This window comes from Palaemon carinicauda, chromosome 19 (assembly GCF_036898095.1).
Source record: "Palaemon carinicauda isolate YSFRI2023 chromosome 19, ASM3689809v2, whole genome shotgun sequence".
Classification (NCBI taxonomy): Eukaryota; Metazoa; Arthropoda; class Malacostraca; order Decapoda; family Palaemonidae; genus Palaemon; species Palaemon carinicauda.
In genome coordinates this window covers 117,040,341-117,059,890 of record NC_090743.1, presented here as the reverse complement: position 1 = coordinate 117,059,890, position 19,550 = coordinate 117,040,341, and the positions used below count along the sequence as shown (strand labels likewise).

The window sequence follows — 19,550 nt, the reverse complement described above, 5'->3', positions numbered from 1 at the left end:
CGGGGTGAAGATTGCTATGTGTCGTATCAAAAAATACGTCCCCTGATATTATGAGATATCCTTAAAGATACATTAAGGATACTCGCGCCAGGAGTTAGAATTCTGGAGACCTATTGTTAATTCTCAGGAAGTATCACTGTAGCTAAATATCCCTTAGAAAGTTGCCTAAAGGAACCTTCCATCAGGAAGACATGGCCGAGCTCAAAAAATTTGTTTTAGTGGATATGGATGATTTAAATTCATACCTTATCACAATGTACATTAAAAGAATATCATACATGGCAAAGAATGAATAGTTTGAAATATTTTACTAATTTTTATATCGTGAATACTGTGATACTTTCTTCTATCATTCAAGAACTTGTAGAAATATTTAAACTATGAATGAAACTACACAGTTTAACCTTTCATGGTGATCTGTATTCATTTCTAATTTCTCTTAAAATGTTAACCACAAATATCATGTAAACTTTACTTCAAGATTTTCAATATAAATACTGGAAGATATTACATTTTATTGACATGTACTGTGCTTGCTGATAAAAGTTATTCTTTAATCAAACTAAATGCTTAAAGAATCTATTCTGACATTATCGTGAGATTTATCTAACACCTCATTCAAGATTAGTATAAACATTCTTATCAAACACCTCACTTAAGACATGTATGAAAACTCTTTACCTTACACTCATTCAAGACTAGTATAAACATTCTTATCAAGCACCTCACTTAAGACATTGTATGAAAACTCTTTACCTTACACTCATTCAAGACTAGTATAAACATTCTTATCAAGCACCTCACTTAAGACATTGTATGAAAACTCTTTACCTTACACTCATTCAAGACTAGTATAAACATTCTTATCAAGCACCTCACTTAAGACATTGTATGAAAACTCTTTACCTTACACTCATTCAAGACTAGTATAAACATTCTTATCAAGCACCTCACTTAAGACATTGTATGAAAACTCTTTACCTTACACTCATTCAAGACTAGTATAAACATTCTTATCAAGCACCTCACTTAAGACATTGTATGAAAACTCTTTACCTTACACTCATTCAAGACTAGTATAAACATTCTTATCAAGCACCTCACTTAAGACATTGTATGAAAACTCTTTACCTTACACTCATTCAAGACTAGTATAAACATTCTTATCAAACACCTCACTTAAGACATTGTATGAAAACTCTTTACCTTACACTCATTCAAGACTAGTATAAACATTCTTATCAAGCACCTCACTTAAGACATTGTATGAAAACTCTTTACCTTACACTCATTCAAGACTAGTATAAACATTCTTATCAAACACCTCACTTAAGACATGTATGAAAACTCTTTACCTTACACTCATTCAAGACTAGTATAAACATTCTTATCAAACACCTCACTTAAGACATTGTATGAAAACTCTTTACCTTACACTCATTCAAGACTAGTATAAACATTCTTATCAAGCACCTCACTTAAGACATTGTATGAAAACTCTTTACCTTACACTCATTCAAGACTAGTATAAACATTCTTATCAAACACCTCACTTAAGACATTGTATGAAAACTCTTTACCTTACACTCATTCAAGACTAGTATAAACATTCTTATCAAGCACCTCACTTAAGACATTGTATGAAAACTCTTTACCTTACACTCATTCAAGACTAGTATAAACATTCTTATCAAGCACCTCACTTAAGACATTGTATGAAAACTCTTTACCTTACACTCATTCAAGACTAGTATAAACATTCTTATCAAGCACCTCACTTAAGACATGTATGAAAATTCTTTACCTTACTAAGTTCCAAATTGAAATCTACAATTCAACGAGAGTATTGTACCTGGTGATGATCATAAAAATAGGTTTATCACATACCTTCTCATTTAAATGTTGAATAATGATAGTCCTTTCTAAATATCGAACTAAATTGGGTTTCATGAATACCTCTACACCTGACCCCAATTACTTCCAGCCTGGCCTGCAATTAATAGGATTTATGTCAAAGCTTTTACACTAAATATACAGTTCATTATAAATTACATTTATCTATATATCTACTGAATAATAGTGGTCCTTAAGAAGAGCCATTGATCATCTTACCAAATTGGTTGGAAACTTTGATTACTGTGTTCTATATTATAGCATAGCCCTACTGATTTAATCATTTTTCATATGTCTTCTCTTCCTGGTTTTATTGGAAGATTATATCATTTTATCCAGTTTGTATTGAGGAAAAGGACATAGTGTATTAACCTAGGAAAATCAAAGAAATATGGAAAGGGCCTTGAAATATGATATGTTTACCAAAGGCAAACTGTAGTGTATGTAAAAAAAAAAAAAAACAGTATTTCCTAATTATCCAAACTGAGTCTTGTAGATTATGTTTTTGATTTCAACAAAGCTGTGACTCTGCTGTTAAGATTTTAAAACAAAGTGGTACCAGTTACTGCCTGGTGCCGATAGTCCCTCACCCAACAGTCAACTGAGAAGCCACTTTGACCTTAAATAAGGAAACTTAAAGGACCCAGGTTTTACTCGGACATACAAATTACTTTAAGAATTTGTGAATTGCTCCTACACGAAAACAAACCATCGCCCTTAAATAGGAGACTTCCCCTTAAGAGGGAAAGTTCCTATAACAAAACTGTCTGGTCTAAATCCCAGGATATCAAAGCACAATTACCTGTGAATGGTTCCTAAGTGATGACCCCTAACAACCAGGGATAAGATGTCCCATGTGTTATGCTAGGTTCTTTGAAAAAATTAATAAATTGTCAAGGAAGAAACTATCCATATAAACATATGTCTGATATGTATATTTATGAGAATTGAGTTTACATACATTAAATCCATCCTTATCCTCCGTAAAAAGGATGGGGTGATAATTCTACAAAAAATTTCACATCGTAGTTGCTCAACTGCGGCCTTACTTTCATAATATGTCTGATCCAACAAATAATGGCTGCACCCTAAGAGCTGACATTTCCAGACTTCTGCCTTCAAAATTTGCGTGACAGGCAGGTTCTTCTTAAATGCTATTGTAGAAACATTCCCTCTGAATTTGTGGGCATGTGCTTGAGAAGTTCCCTCTGCTCCTTTCCTGGTTGCTGGCTATGCCTGTGCTGTAGTTTTGCAAATCCATTAGGAGATGCTATGCAAGGAAATCTTTTTCAATGGCATACTGAGGCTAAGAAAGGTCCGAGTCCTCTTCAGGTAGTGCCTTAACAAGAGAGAAGCAAATCATCCTAATCGCTTAATTTCTTTTGAGGAGATGGAGAAGGACTCGGACCTAGAATCGTAGATGGTTGGGTTCTTGGTCCTGGCTACAAACTCCATAATGAAGGTACAGGAGACCTTCCTTCCTTCTGGATGCCCAGTTACAAATGATTCCGAGAAGTTTGTTGTCACTTCACTTCGCCAAGGTCAAGGCAAGAAGGAAGACAGTCTTGAGAGTTAAATCTATCTTAAGAGTCTCAAGGCTTCATACGGGGCCCTCTTGAGCAATCTGAGTACTTAAGTGACGAACCAAACTAAGGGTTTTACTTCCTTAGGAGGACAAGACTGTTGAAAGATTCTTGTAGGCATAGAATGTTCCTACGAAGAGAAAAACTAAGCCCTTCAGTCTTGATGACTTTGCTTTAGGCCAAGCAATAGCCTTCTCTGTGAGACTTGGAAGAGCTTTTCCTGATGTAGGTAGACTTTTTAGTCGGCTATCAATTACAGAGGGGCTCCAACCAGTGAAGTATTAATTGTACAATAAAAATAGCAGATATCCTATTTTCCCTGGTAAATAACTGTATTACATCTTTGCAAATGTTCCAATATTTCCTATACAGTCTCGCAGAAAGCCTTTCAGACTAAAGAGACAGGGATGCCACCGAGGTGTGGTACCTCTGCAGGTAAGGTTGGCAAGAGTTGGTTGGGCCATTGGGGTAGTTCTCTAGATACCTCAACGAGGAGCATCAGCAACTCTGGGAATCTGGCATGTGGCCACTTTGGTGCCACCAAGGTAATTCCAAGATTTGGCATTGTCAACAATCTGTTGGTCAACTCATGGAATCAGGCAGAAAGGAGGAATACTTCAGCAATGATGGTGTCCTATTGATGTAGAAAGGTGCTCTCTAGAGGCCCCAACAGACTTAACTGGAGAACAATACAGAGAGCTTTTTCTTCAGTCTTGTGATGAAAAAGTTTCTCTACAGATAACCCTACAAAGCAAGAAACCTTTCTGCTACCAGTGGATGAAGAGAACATTCTGCTCCTACTACTTGTCCCTGACAACTATGCATACTGGGTAGTACATTCCTTATGCTTGAAATGAACCTCAGTGACAGCTCTACTGTGTTGTTGAATGCCTAAGCGTGTGCATGCTTCAACTCTTGCAGGGACTGAAATAGTGGCAAGCAAGCATGCATCTTGATATAAACCACTACCATGTGCCCTATCAAACTTTGTTGGAAAGTTGGTAAGGCTAGAAATGGATTTATAACAGGTGGATATGCAGTCACTTTTCCTCTATGGACCAACTTTGCAAGGCAGTCTATATCCTCAGGTGCATGTGTTTGAACAGCAGCATTTCTGGAGGAAAGAAGTTGAGTGGAGTTCCTTTGATAAGGTTCTTGAAGTTCAACCACCAAGTTAGATTAACCAGGACAGTAGCCTGAAAGAGGGAAGGAGAGCCTGTAGATCAGACTCTTTGAGGCTGGTTTGCACTCAACTCTTTGTCCTTCATGGTAAACTAAGTACAAGGTTCTTGTACCTTCAAAGAACAAAGATGAGAACGAGGTATCAAACATCACAGTTACTGGAAATCCTGTTGCAGGTGACAAAGATCTTGGTGATGGATGAACAGAAGTGATATTTCCTAATGGTGCTTAGAGTCAACAGAGCATCCAGAAATGTTGCCTGCCTCAACTCATCACACTGACGTGCTGGAAGGTCAAGCCTAAATAGAAGGTCTCTTGTAGAGGACCTGTCTTCCTCTGTTGGAAGGTCTCTAGAAGATAACCCATCTCTGAGTGTAGAAGATCACGAGGACTAAATGATACGGAGAGGACAGGTGCCCCGGCTTGAACGCCAATATTGCTAGAAGCGAGATAAAGATATGTCAGGTTGCAGGCAGCTCTAAAGCAAGGTGCTCTGTCAACAGCTGTGTCCTGAAAATGGAAGAACAAGGTGATCGTGTGCTTGGAGACTGGCTTCTGGTGATCAGGAGCATGAAGACCCAGTACTAGGAAAATTAGCATATGCAAGCCTTGCACGTGGAGATTGAGAGTGAAAGCTTTGCTTGTGGAGTCCTAGTGTCTGGAGATCATGAATGTGGTGATTATGCATAAGAGGAGGTGTCCCAGTGACAATATTGAGACTTCAATCATCCTCCCTCAACTTGCGAGATGGATAAGCTTGTCAATTGTCTGTTGTACTAAAAACACTCTTCTGGTTTGTACATCATTCTGGGTGAAGATGTTTCCTTGGAGCTATTGGAAGAAGGTTGGAGGTGAGAGTAGGGAGGGCGGAGGCCTTCATTCTGACCAACATTTCGTGTGCTGAACACTAGTAGCAGAAGCAAGCATGAGCACCTGTACCATATACTGACCCATCTTCCCAGGCTGGGTTAAAGGATGGGACCAGATCACTATCTCACTCTTACAAGAGGATTGGACAACGACTGAATACTTTGATGGATGTGCCTTTACAGCTAGCTTCATTTATAAAGCTGCTGGTGTCACATTAATAGTTCAACAGAAATTGAAGAAAAAGGTTAAGGATTTTGTTGGAGGTGAAAATCTAGAATATCCCCCCCCCCATAAAAAACCAAGGACTCATCGATGGTCATTATATCCTGTGCTCGTTCCGCAGGTGGTACAGAAGAGAAGTGCACAGCCACATAAATCCTAGAAGTCTAAGCATTGGTTATTCCCCATGGTAGCTTCTAGGCAGATTGCCCCTGCTAATGTTATAAATTTTAGTCACAAAGGACAGTAAACGGTTAATGTCTAGGAGAGGGCCACATGAAGATATCACTGATATTCAATTTATTTTTACTAGAATATGTAGGAATGTATGTATATAATGGTATACCAGTGAGATAATTTAGTGAAAATCAATAATAGTCGAAATATCGACGATCAAACTCACGCTACTCTTGTCTTCCTCCCAGATTTTTCTAAGTCTGTTGTTATTGTTGACGGTGTCTTATTTTTGCTCAAATGAGCCCTGTAACCACTATAATCCGCAGACAAACTAGTCCACTATGACGTCTTCACGTTTGGCCAATCACAGTGCGACAATACATTTTCTTTCCCAATGACGTCTTCACGTTTGGCCAATCACAGTGCGACAATACATTTTCTTACCCATCACAGTGCGACAATACATTTTCTTACCCAGCCATTTTATTTCGTTCCTAGACATCGAGGCCGTAGCAAGCACGTCATCTGATATTGCACAAGAAGTTGAAATTCCATCTTCTTGTCCTGACTGTTTCCTAAGTTACAATGAAATTGTTCTTACTTATTCGGGGTTATATTGAAAAACTAGTGGATTTGTGCCAGAGACACAATTTAATTTTACAAAATAAAAATTGTCCTGCATGTCAGGGAACCTTCGCAACGGCTTCACGTTTTCCTCAAAGCAGCAGCACATCTTTATCAACCAACAGGTTAAGGTAAGCTTCATTAATTTATGGAGTATATTATAATGGTGATAGTATAACGATGTATACAGCAGTACCATCACTTTGGATTTGATTTGATGGATGTGTTAGGTAGTGTCCTTAAGGGGGGGTCGCAGGGGGGCAAAGCCCCCCCAGTAGGGATACAGGGCTATTAGGCTAGGTTAGGTGGGTGTATTAGGTTCGGTGGTGCCCTGGAAATCACTGTGGCCTTAAGGGGGGGTCGCAGGGGGGCGAAGGCCCCCCCCCCCCCCGGTAGGCCTAGGTAGGGGTACAGGCCCCCCAGGGTAGGTTAGTTGGTTGTATTAGGTTCGGTAGTGCCCCGAAAAATCACTTTTCTCATCCTCCCCCCACCCAAAAACCCCGCTTCCCACTGGGGTCCCCCATAATTGTAGTAGTAGGTTTATGCTTACATTTTGTGTGTAAGAGTTAAGTCTTAGTTTCTTTTTTATTCATTTCCTCATGTTTCTATGCACTGTGCAACAATAATCTGGTTGTTTTTTGCCGTTTTTCGTCATTAATACTTGAAAAACGGGTGCGGCCTTCTCCTAGACATTTACCCAGTAAACTTGATTAGGGGTCAAGTGGTTATATTACCTTCATTCTGGTAAGGTGATACTCCTGCCTTAACCGAAGTGTGCTCCCAGCACAAATCCGGGCCTCTTCCCTTTGGTTTCCCATGAAGGATTCAGTTCGAAAGAGCTGAAGAAAGCACAGCAGGTCAAGAACAGGAAGTTGAAAAGAACCAATGAGCTTTTTCAGAACAGTTTGACATTGTTGCCTATGACGACAGCCTGAGACTTCGTCTGATCACAACTCACAATTGTCACCAGGCAATGACTGCGAGTAGTCATGCCTTTATAAAATGTGCAAAGGAAATAAGGACCCATGACAGTCCTACTCTTAAACCTGCCAAAATTGTGGCCAAGTTTACCAAGTCAGGCAAGCATGTCTGCATATGTTGTGTCAATTTTGAAAGAGCTGAAGAAAGCACAGCAGGTCAAGAACAGGAGTTGAGAAAGAGCCAATGAGCTTTTTCAGAACGGTTTGACTTGTTGCCTATGATGACAGCCTTATACTTCGTTTGACCACAACTCGCAATTGTCACTGGGGAATAACTGCGAGTAGTCATGCCCTTATAAAATGTCCAAGGAAATAAGGACCCATGAAAGTCCTATTCTTAAACCTGCCAAAATTGTGGCCAATTTTACCAAGTCAGGCATGCATGTCTGCATGTGTAGTGTCAATTTTGAAAGAGCTGAAGAAAGCACAGTAGGTCAAGAACAGGAAGTTGAGAAAGAGCCAATGAGCTTTTTCAAAACAGTTTGACATTGTTGCCTATGACGACAGCCTGAGACTTTGTCTGATCACAACTCGCAATTATCACCAATGAATGAGTGCGAGTAGTCATGCCCTTATAAAATGTGCAAAGGAAATAAGGACCCATGACAGTCCTACTCTTAAACCTGCCAAAATTATGGCCAAGTTTACCAAGTCAGGCACGCATGTCTGCAGGTGTTGTGTCAATCGCAATGTGCACACAGAAAACTTGGGACAGAGAAAGACGACCAGATTATTATAGCTAAGAATTTATGTCACAGAGAGTACTTGCATCCAAAAGGAATGTGGCTGCCGAGTGTAATGTTTGTTTGTCGGGGCTCACCTATCATACAGAGGTAGGCCAAACTTAGCTCCAAAGTTCTGGTTTCTTTGAAATCTTGCTCGCATTAAGGAATGAATGTTTATATTTGTTTAAGAACAAATCCTCTTCACAATAATCAACTGAAATGTGAAGGAATGAAAAAAAAATTAATTATTTATATCTACATGGAAATGTTATAATACCTCTGAAATTCTGATACTGTATTCTTGATTCAATCAAGGAAGGCTATTTTCAGCAACAGGAAAACTTTCATACATTACTTGATGAGGAAATAGGTGGTAATTGTACACATTAATCTCAGTAGTTGATCTTGTGTAGGGTTTCAAACACAAACCGTTATGAAATCCCACTCGAGTGCCAATTCACAAAACCATAAGATGTATTATTCTGTAAAAGAAAAAAAAAATAAGATGGATTATGGAAAATTTCCTTAATTATCAAGAACAAATTTCTTGTCGACATGAAACTGACAGCAGCATAAAGTATCAGCTACAGCTTCCATTTCATTATGCTCTAATGCAAGTTGGATGTTTTAAAAATCATTAATTTATACATGTCACTAAAAGAAACTTTTGAATGTGATAACCTTCAGACACCATAAAATTGAGCCACATATTCTCAGTTTTCATTCTCCTTTATTTTCAAACTATGGAAGAAATATATGCATACCTTTTAGCCGTTCCATATGTTAATGTAAATTTTTAAAAAGAAAATAAACAATGTTAAATTTCATAGAAAAACTTACTGAATTTATACAAGCTAAAAAATTTCACAAGAAATAGTACTCTCGTTTTGATAAAGTACAGAACTTAGAAGTGATGAAAGACCTTATGGTAATGGACAATGGGCCCCTAAATGATAAATGTTTTAGTAATATACAGTATATTGAAAATATGAAAGTCCCTAATTGTTAGATATAACATAGCACCTTTTGAGTAGATGTGATACTACAGATGCCAAATAGAGAGAATAATAAAAAGGGGCAAGAGAACTAAAATAGATGTAGAATCCCAATGCATTGAACATATAATAACAAATACAGCCATTTCTAGTCCACTGCAGTACAAAGGGCTCAGAAATATCCTTTTTCATGTCTGGGGTTTGGCTAGTTTTCATCACCACCCTGGCTAGTGCGTATTGGTGATGGGAAACTTTTGTCTGATTGCTCAGCAAACCAACCTAGTATAGGTGGCCCTGTTTTGTCCAGCTTTGCTGATCATGGTAATAAGCAACCCTTTCACCACGTGAAAGTATACCTACTCTGAAAGATATTAAATTAGCTAAATGGATAATGGAATATTATCCATGTCAAAATTATAAATTCAATCTCATGAAATAAAGATTATAACACTTGAAAGGGATACTTGAGACCTCCTTATCTTAGAATGTTGGAACTTTCCTAAAGTAATAAGTAGATATTTACATTATCTAAAAGTAAATAGTAAGCAATGAAAAACTGAATACTTATCAAGAGATTGTAAGATCTTATCTAACTCACCTGATACTTAACTACTCTGAATTTAAGGATGGTTTAAGCGAAGCAAAAATAAGTAACATTTCCGTTTTTTGAGGCTCACTACGAAGACTTGCTTATATACAATAGAGGATTTTACAATATACTCCCACCTGCAAATATGGAAAATAATTAGATTTCTTCTGAATAATTTAATGAAGGGAAGACTTTCCAAATAAAATGAAAATAGGGAAATTAATTTTTTTTTATCATGAGCAAACGAATTAAAAAAAAACAATAAGGTCATATAGGTTTAAGACTGAGTACAAGTAATCTTGAGTCACATTTTCCATTGATTTTGTGTATGATTTTACCATAAAATTAAATATTCAATTATTCAAAAGCATACCTTCGAATATTATGTTACTACTGGTACACGAGATGTCTATATAACTGTCGGAGTTAAAACGTTTATGATCATTGAAATGAGTTGGTATTTTGAAATGAATAAGCGGACAAAGGCTGGTTTCAAACATCATTACAGTGTGTTTAAGCACAATCTGAGTAGCCTTTCCAGACTACCTACTGTGCAGTACAATCTTCACTGCAGACATAGGCTAATGTATATATATGATTAACATCATCCCTTTAGACATACGCTAGTCTCCCTTCTTCATATACAAACTCAACTTTTCTGAAGACATACAAAACTCTTCCTTGAAGACATACACAGCCAATTTTTCCTCTTGACTCAAATAACCAATATTCTCTCTATGCATGAGCATCCAATCTTTCCTCTAGGCATACATAACCAATCTTCCCTCTAGGCATACAAAACCAAGCTTCCATTTAGGCGTAAAAACCAATTCTTCCTTTCAAGGCATACATACCTAATCTTCCTTCTAGGCATACAAAACCAATCCCCTTCTATGCATAGAAAACCAATCTTCCTTCTACGCATAGGAAACCAATCTTCCTTCTACGCATAGAAAACTAATCTTCTTTCTAGGCATAGAAAACAAATCTTCTTTCTACACAGAAAACCAATCTCCCTTCTAGGCATACAAAACCAACCTTCCTTCTAGGCATACAATACCAACCTTCTTTCTAGGCATAGAAAATCAACCTTCTTCCTGGGTATAGAAAACCAATCTTCCTTCTAGGCATAGAAAACCAATCTTCCTTCTAGGCATAGAAAACCAGTCTTCCTTCTAGAAATAGAAAATCAGTCTTCCTTCTAGGCATACATACCTAATCTTTCTAGGCATAGAAAACCAATCTTCCTTCTACCTTCAAGGCATAGAAAACCAGTCTTCCTTTTAGAAATGGAAAACCAATCTTCCTTCTAGGCATACATACCTAATCTTTTAAGGCATAGAAAACCTATCTTCCTTCTAGGCATACATACATAATCTTCTTTCTAGGGATAGAAAACCAATTTTCCTTCTAGGCATAAACATGTACCTATTAATACAAAATTATTTATTTTATGCATTACTAACAGAATATTTCATGATCATAGTTATCCAAGTCTTTGGGAACTAGCTGTTATTATAGTCTTTTTAAATACCCGATGAAGACAAGTTTTTAGCCGTAAACTATCGACAAATTGCATTGACATCTTGTTTATGTAAAATCGTGGAGAAGATGGTCATTGCAAGACTGATGCAATACCTTGAAAAGAAGGGTATTTTATTACCTATTCAGTGTGGATTTAGAAAAATGTACTCAATGACTGATGTGTTGATAAGACCGAGTCCTCTATTAGTGAAGCTTTGGCTTCCAAACAGCACCATGTAACTAGAGAACCATGACTTATGAACGTCACCTGTGTGTGACACTGTGAACGTTGTAGAGCACACCCCTCGCTTGTAGCTCGTTTGTACATTGTTTACATGCCAAATACAAATGGAAATCGTTCCTATTTATGTACAAACGATCCGAGGGAGAAGTCATTGTTAAAAGACATTATTGTAAGTGATGCAACGAGCTGAGTGATAATGTGGTGATTAGTGCCAGCCAAGGGTAAACTAAACGTGGCCATAACAAAAGTGAATGGACTTGAATCTAATGCAACCGGGAATTGTCAAGAACAGTGTTGCTGTGTATTAAAGTTAAAGTCTGTTACTAGATCTACCTGATTGTGTGTCCCTACACCACGATATGAACAAACCCGCAAACCTGTGGAGAACGTGAATACAGCAAAAGGGACTCAGAAGGTCAGTAGTATCCAAATGGTTTACAGTGATTAAAGTGATTCACTCTGTCAGTAATTCCCTAGTAGGTAATTCACAGTGATAAGCAGCAAAATGGCCGCACAAAGCATTGGTTGCCCAGTGCCTGGATGCACCTATCGAACCGAGGCATCCACAGAGCCCATCATTACCGCAGCGCTCCTGAACGCACACACAACGACTCATGCCTAGGGCCCAGTAGCTCAGTACCACCCGCCAAGCACCAAGGTTGAAAAACTTAAGCGCCCAACGATATCAGCGGCCGGCACGAGTGGGGAGTGGGACTATTTCCTAACTCGTTGGGGCGAATACCGCAAGGGAACCGGGCTCCAAGGGGATGATGTTGTGGTACAGCTCCTTGAATGTTGTGAGGAGAGCCTACGCAAGGACATCACCAGCGCCGCAGGGAGGAGCCTGGTAGGCGAATCGGAGGATGCGGTGCTTAGTGCGATAAAAGCCCTCGCGGTGCGAGGGGAGAACGCAATGGTGGCGCGGGCGGCTCTCTCAAACATGCGACAGGGCCGCGAGGAACCGATACGGGCATTTCACGCCCGCGTGAAGGCCCAAGCAAACACGTGCAAATACGTCAGGAAGTGCATATGTGGACTAAACGTAAACTTTGCGGACGACGTGATCAAAGATGTGCTTGCACGAGGTATCGCTGACCAGGACATCCAGCTGGATCTACTTAGCGATCAGCGGCAGGAGATGTCGCTGGAGGAAACGATCAGGTTCATCGAAGCGAAAGAGTCTGGTAAGCAGTCTGCGTCCCGATTGCTGGACACCCACAGTCATGGCGCGGAGGCTGTCACCAGCTCCTATCGCCGCATCAAGCGCCAAAACGCGGTAAACAGGGGTGATGCACGTCAGACGGATGCAAGTGACGGTGGCAGACAAGCTGTTTGCGGGTACTGTGGTGAGAAGGGCCATGGCAAGAATGCGCCCTGCATTCGTCACGTACGGAATTCCTGAGGAACTTGCCAGCGATGGTGGGCCAGAATTCACGGCAACTGAAACACGTGGGTTCTTGAGAGACTGGGGTGTCCACCACCGACTGTCATCAGTAGCATTTCCACACAGCAATTGCCGAGCGGAAATCGGAGTGAAAACGATGAAGCGCCTGATTACTAACAACACGGGGACAAATGGAGACCTAGACACAGATGCCGTTCAGAAAGCAGTCCTCCAGTACAGGAACACTCCAGACCCAGTCACAAGAATCTCCCCAGCCATGTGCGTCTTCGGTCACCCGATCCGCGATCTCATCCCTATCCTTCCTGGGAAGTACAACCCCCACACCACATGGCGCGAAACCCCGACATCCAGGGAAGAAGCCCTACGCAAGCGCCATGTCCGCATGATGGACACTTGGTCACAACACACTCGCCGTCTGCCACCCCTACGGGTTGGTGACCATGTTCGCATCCAGAATCAAACTGGCCCACATCCCACCAAATGGGACAGGACCGGGACAGTCGTCGAGGTAAGGCAGTACGACCAGTACGTGGTAAAGGTTGATGGCTCGGGCCGAGTATCGCTGCGCAATCGGAAATTCCTGAGAAAGTTCACACCGGTTACGACCCCGACAGAGCCGCAAAATATAACCTATGGTGGCATACCCCTTCAACCACCCGCAAGCGCGGCCCCGACCAAGCCGAAGGAGACTAACCGACACGTATCAACACCGCCGGACCCGCCTGCTGACCAACCACAACTGCTGGCTGACCGACATTACCCAACATATCAGTCGATCAACCTCCCCCACTCACGCCTGTAAAGCCGGCCAACCACACTCGCCAGCTTATACACACAACGCCGAACGACCAAACTCCACTGCCCCCACCAGCAACACCAAGTCGTGTCAGACCTTCAACGCCAGCCGCTCCACCCCAACTAGCAAATCCCATCCCACCAATTGGTCTCGCCGTGGGCCGGCCATCCAGGTCTGTCAAAACGCCCAAATGGCATGAAGACTATGATTTTTCATCTCATGATTAACATGTCTATATCCAATGTCATAGAATGCTCGATCGACCTGATATTATATCAGACATTGCATTACTTTCATCAGTGTAATTATTGCTTTGTGTAACTTGACTAGTTTGAAGAATGTTTGATCAACCTGTTATTAGACTAGATGTCATATTACCATCCTCATTACATTCATTTATCAGTATAATTTACAGAACTATCAGGCTGTTCAGTGAAGATTTTCCATTTTAAACTCAATGACCCAGTTAATTACTGTTCAATCTTAATCAGTCTCTTCCTAGCCGATCAAGACTTGGGAGGAGATAGAGAACCATGACTTATGAACGTCACCTGTGTGTGACACTGTGAACGTTGTAGAGCACACCCCTCGCTTGTAGCTCGTTTGTACATTGTTTACATGCCAAATACAAATGGAAATCGTTCCTATTTAGTAACAGTCTTTTTTTACCTTGAAAAGGCATATGATACTACATGGAGATATGGTACACTTTAAACCATTCATGAATTGGGATTAAGAGGATAGCTACCACTGCTTATCCTCAGTTTATTCAATCATTTCTTTCACATAGATTTTTTCAAATGAGAGTGGAGGAACCTCTATCAGAGATGAAATGTCAGGAAGAGGGAGTTCCTCAGGGTAGTGCACCGTGTGTAACCCTTTTTGCACTAAAAATTAATGGGATATCCTCAGTCATTCTCCAGGATGTTCTCAACACTTTTTGTGGATGATCTCTCCATATCATTTGCTGGAGCTAGAATGACAATGGTTGAGTGGAAACTAAAACTCTCAATTGACAAAATTATCCAGTGGCCCGAAATGAATGGATTTAAGTTTTCGACATAAAAGTGTTGCCCATTTCTGTTGTATTCAGGGAGTACACCCAGACCCGAATATACTGTATATATCAAAGGTCAACGGACCCCATGTGTAAGTGAAGCTAGATTTCTAGGGTTGAAATTTGATTGTAGGCTTACATGGGTTCTTCACTTGAAAACCTTAAAAGTAAAATGCCTTGAGGCTCTGAATCTTTTGAAAGTTTTGTCCCATACATGATGGGGGAAGACCGCAATACTATTTTAAAATTATACAAGGCCTTAATATTTTCCAAAATTAGTTATGGATGTGAAATATACTCCTCAGCCACATCAAACTGATTAGAGATATTAGATTCAATACATCATGCTGGTATTAGATTGTCCACACGGGCGTTTAGAATTTCCCCTATCACAAGTCTCCTTGTTGATGCTGAAGAATGACCTTTGGACCTTTGCCGAAAGTCTTCTATTGTTCGATATTGGTTTAGGTTGCAATTACTTCCTAATTCTTTTGCCTATCAGACTGCAAGCCTGGTAAAGCACACATCATACTTTGAGTTGCACCCAAAATCTCCTCAACATTACGGTTTTCGGGTTAAGCAATTAATTTACTGTTCAGTCTTGATATAACTAGTAGTAAGGTGCTTCCATTTAACACCTCCATGAAAATTATGAGAGGTATCTTTTTGTAAATACTTTATTGGAGTTTAAAAGAATATGACTGACTTAGAAGCCAGGTCTCTTTTTATGGAACATGTTGCAGAACATAGGGGATTGACTTTTATATATACTGATGGCTCCAAATTTGATTATGGCTTTGGATTTGGAGTACATAGTAATGGTTTTAATTGTAGAGGTGCACTTCCTCTAACAGCTCCCATATTTATTGCCGAACTGTATAGCACACTAATCCCCATTGAGAAAATAGCATTGGTAATTTTACCATTCTTAGTGATGCAAGGAGTGTCCTTCAAGCTTTAAAAGTTTTTAATACCAGTAACCCTTCAGTTTTAAAGATTTTACAATTGCTTTTTATTATTGGACTGAGAGGTATAATAGTTCGATTTTGTTGGGTTCCAGTAAATGTAGGTGTGTCTGGGAATGAAAAGGCAGATTTACTGGCAAAGAATGCTGCATCCAAGTTGCTACCGAGATGGTATCCCATTCCCTGTAATGATTTCCTACCTACTATCAAGAAAATGTTTTATAATAATTGGCAATAGCACTGGGATAGTCTATATGTCAATAAAATAAGAAAAATAACAAATGTCACATCTCCTTGGAGGTATAACATGATGCCCCGAAAGAGGCAGACTTCTCTTTGTCGTCTCCGCACTAGCCACACTCGGTTGACACGAATTTCTGCTAAATGCCCAACATCAACCATATTGTGACGACTGTTTGGTACTCTTGACAGACACACATTTGTTGATCGAATGCCCCACTTATCGTACTGAAAGGAGGTCTTCTGAAAGCTATCTAACTGTTAGAAGGATGTTATTACTTTTATGGTTTTAAACTTGATTAATATTTATATATTTGTTTATGACAAATAATATCGGCATCAATGCCCATAGATGTCAGGATGCCAGACAACTCATAATCAATCAATTTAGGCATACATACCAACCGGTAGTCTTCTTTCTAGGCATATAAAACCAAACTTTCTTCTAGGCATACAAAATTAATCTTTCTTCCAGGTATAGAAAACTAGTCTTCCTTCTAGGCATACATACTTAACCTTTTTTCCAAGCATAGAAAACCAATCTTCCTTCTAGGCATAGAAAACCAATCGTACTTCTGAGGGTAGAAAAGCAGTCTTCCTTCTAGGTGTATAAAATCAATTTTCCTTCTAGGCATACATACCTAATCTTCTTTCTAGGAATACATACCTAATCTTCCTTCTAGACATAGAAGACCAATCTTCTTTCTACACACACAAAACCAATCTTTCTTCTAGGCATACAAAACTAATCTTTTTTCTAGGCATAGAAAACTAATCTTCCTTCAAGGCATATATACCTAATCTTCTTTCTAAGCATAGAAACTCAATCTTCCTTCTAGGCATAGAAAACCAATCTTGCTTCCGAGGGTAGAAAAGCAGTCTTCCTTCAAGGCGTATACAACTAATTTTTCCTCTGAGGCATACATACCTAATCTTCCTTCTAGGCATAGAAAACCAATCTTCATTCTAGACATACAAAACCAATCTTCCTTCTAGGCATAGAAAACCAGTCTTCCTTCTAAGTGTAGAAAACCAATCTTCCTTTTAGGCATCCATGCCTTTTCTTCTTTATAGGCATAGAAAACCAATCTTCCTTCTAGACATAGAAAACCAATCCTCCTAGTCATACATACCTAATCTTTCTAGGCATGCAAAACCAACCTTCCTCCTATGCAGTAAAAAAAAAAAACAATCTTCCTTCTACAAATACATAACTAATATCCCCTCCAGATTTACTTAACAAATCTTCCTTAGCATACATAAATACATAACCTATACATAACCCATCTCCTTTCTAGGCATACAAAACTAATCCTCCATCTGGTCATGCATTAACAAGCCTCCACCTAAGCACTCATAACCACTTACTATGCATACATAGCAAATCTTCCATGATTGCATATTTAATAGGTCCTCCATCACTGCATAATTAACAAATCTTCCCTCTAAGCATAATTAACCAATCTTCTCCCAAAGGCATAATTAACAAATCTTCCCTCTGGGCATAAATGACCAATCTAACATTGCTTGCATATTTAGCCAATCTTCCCTATAGGCATACATAACCAATCTTTCCTCTAGGCACACAACCAATCTTCCATGTTTACATATTTAACTAATCTCCTCTGTAGGCATACCTAATCAATCTTTCTTCTAGGTATACAGTACAGTATATAACAAATCTCCCCTCTATGCATACATAACCAATCTTCCCCGTATGCTTACATTACCAATCTTCTCCGTAGACTTACATAACCAATCTCCCCTGTAGGCATATATGGCATTCATAGCCAATCTTCCCTCTAGACCTTCATAACCAGTCTCTCCCCTAGGCATACATAACCAATCTCTCTTCTAAGCATACATAACCAATCTCTCCTCTGGGCATACCAAATCTTCCTTCAATGCACACATTACCAATCTTTCATGCTTACATATTTATGTAATCTTCCCTCTAGACATAGATAAATCTTTCCGTTGATATTTATATTTTCCCTGTTCAATTTCAATAGAATCTTCATCAAAAGTTCAAACATTGATCCCTTTCCTACTAAAGAAAAACCCTCGTTAACTCACAGAGATGAAGGTTATCCTTGTGGATATTTTATGTTAATTTGAATATAAATTAAATAGAAGAAACTGTATACAGACATTTTTGGTCAAGAAATTCAAGAGTTGTAATTTTTGCAATAAAAAAATGGCTTTTTTTATGTACTGCGTACACTGTACCTTTTTGTAGGAGTGGGATCCAACAGTTGCTACGATTCCAACAGTAAATCCTTTCTTGCAACTGCTATTTAATAAGTTTCCCTTTGATCCCCTCTCACCTAACAAGGCTACAACAACTTACTATGGATCACAAAGTTGTCAAACTTCTTCCCCAGGTAATTTCAAACCTATTCAACAGCTTCCGAGTAAAACCCGGAGTGGTGAAGTAACCAAAGACCACCATCGAGACTCCTTTAGAGATGGAGGGGTTTGTGTAAAGGTTAAGGGGTGTTGGTTATCCAAGTATAAAATAAAGAAGAAAGAGCTAATAGGTATTATCAAGTAATATCATATCAGATTTCCTTGCCGTTGTTTCCCGGAAGATAGTCAACTTCTCTCAATCTTACAAGTGCAAAAGGTTGTTATGTAATGTTCATACTACCGAGAGATTTCTTGGAAAATAAGGAAGGTCTTTACTCTTCCACGGGATGTTTAGGGATTGGTCAATCACATTCAAGGATTATCACTGATAAGTGACCAATCACACATGTATATTAATAATAAAACGTGGAATATATGATATAGCTAGATTTTCCAAAATGACTTACCGTTAACAATAAAAATCTGAAATAAACTCTTATCACACTCTCTCTCTCTCTCTCTCTCTCTCTCTCTCTCTCTCTCTCTCTCTCTCTCTCTCTCTCTCTCTCTCTCTCTCCTCGAGAGAGAGAGAGAGAGAGAGATTCTAGTTTCAAATTATAATATTTAAAGAAAGCAAACTTACCCTTTCGAGTTTGTAGTTGTTCGACGTATCTATGAAAATTGATCGAGTTAGTCCCTTGTAGGTCCAAATCTCTCAGAACCTTGGCACTGAGGCTTTGATGCACTGACTTCAGTTAGTGTTAACATTTTGTTCCTTCCATGTAGGTCTGGTGCAGAGGTCATATTACACGGCCTCTGCAAAAAATATGAAATTTATTAATATACTTCGAGTGAAAAACTTGGATAAATAAGTTTGTTTCTGCTATATATACACCGAATAGTCTGGCCTAGTCTTTACACATTCTCTTCTGTCCTCATATACCTGACAACACTGAGATTACCAAACAATGCTTCTTCACCCAAGTGGTTACTGCAATATCATTGTTCAGTGGACACTTTCTTCTTGGTAAGGGTAGAAGAGAGACTTTTGCTATGGTAAGCAGCTCATCTGGGAGAAGGACACTCCAAAATCAAACCATTGTTCTCTAGCCTTGGGTAGTGCCATAGCCTCT

At 39.3% G+C, this 19,550-nt stretch overlaps 1 long non-coding RNA gene across 3 annotated transcripts in view; it reads right to left on the bottom strand.

Annotated features, from left to right (window-relative positions):
- LOC137658765 (uncharacterized) overlaps positions 1-19,226 on the bottom strand; it is a 36,874-nt gene extending 17,648 nt beyond the window's left edge. The window contains exons 1-4 of one of the 3 annotated variants that reach the window (XR_011047415.1): positions 19,061-19,226; positions 9,847-9,974; positions 8,531-8,735; positions 1,888-1,990 (exon numbers count right to left, since the gene is read on the bottom strand). This is a non-coding gene — a long non-coding RNA (uncharacterized lncRNA). The remainder of the gene's footprint in view (positions 1-1,887; positions 1,991-8,530; positions 8,736-9,846; positions 9,975-19,060) is intronic. The other 2 variants (XR_011047414.1, XR_011047416.1) reach the window with 2 other exon arrangements.
- Between the last annotated feature and the right edge of the window lie 324 nt (positions 19,227-19,550).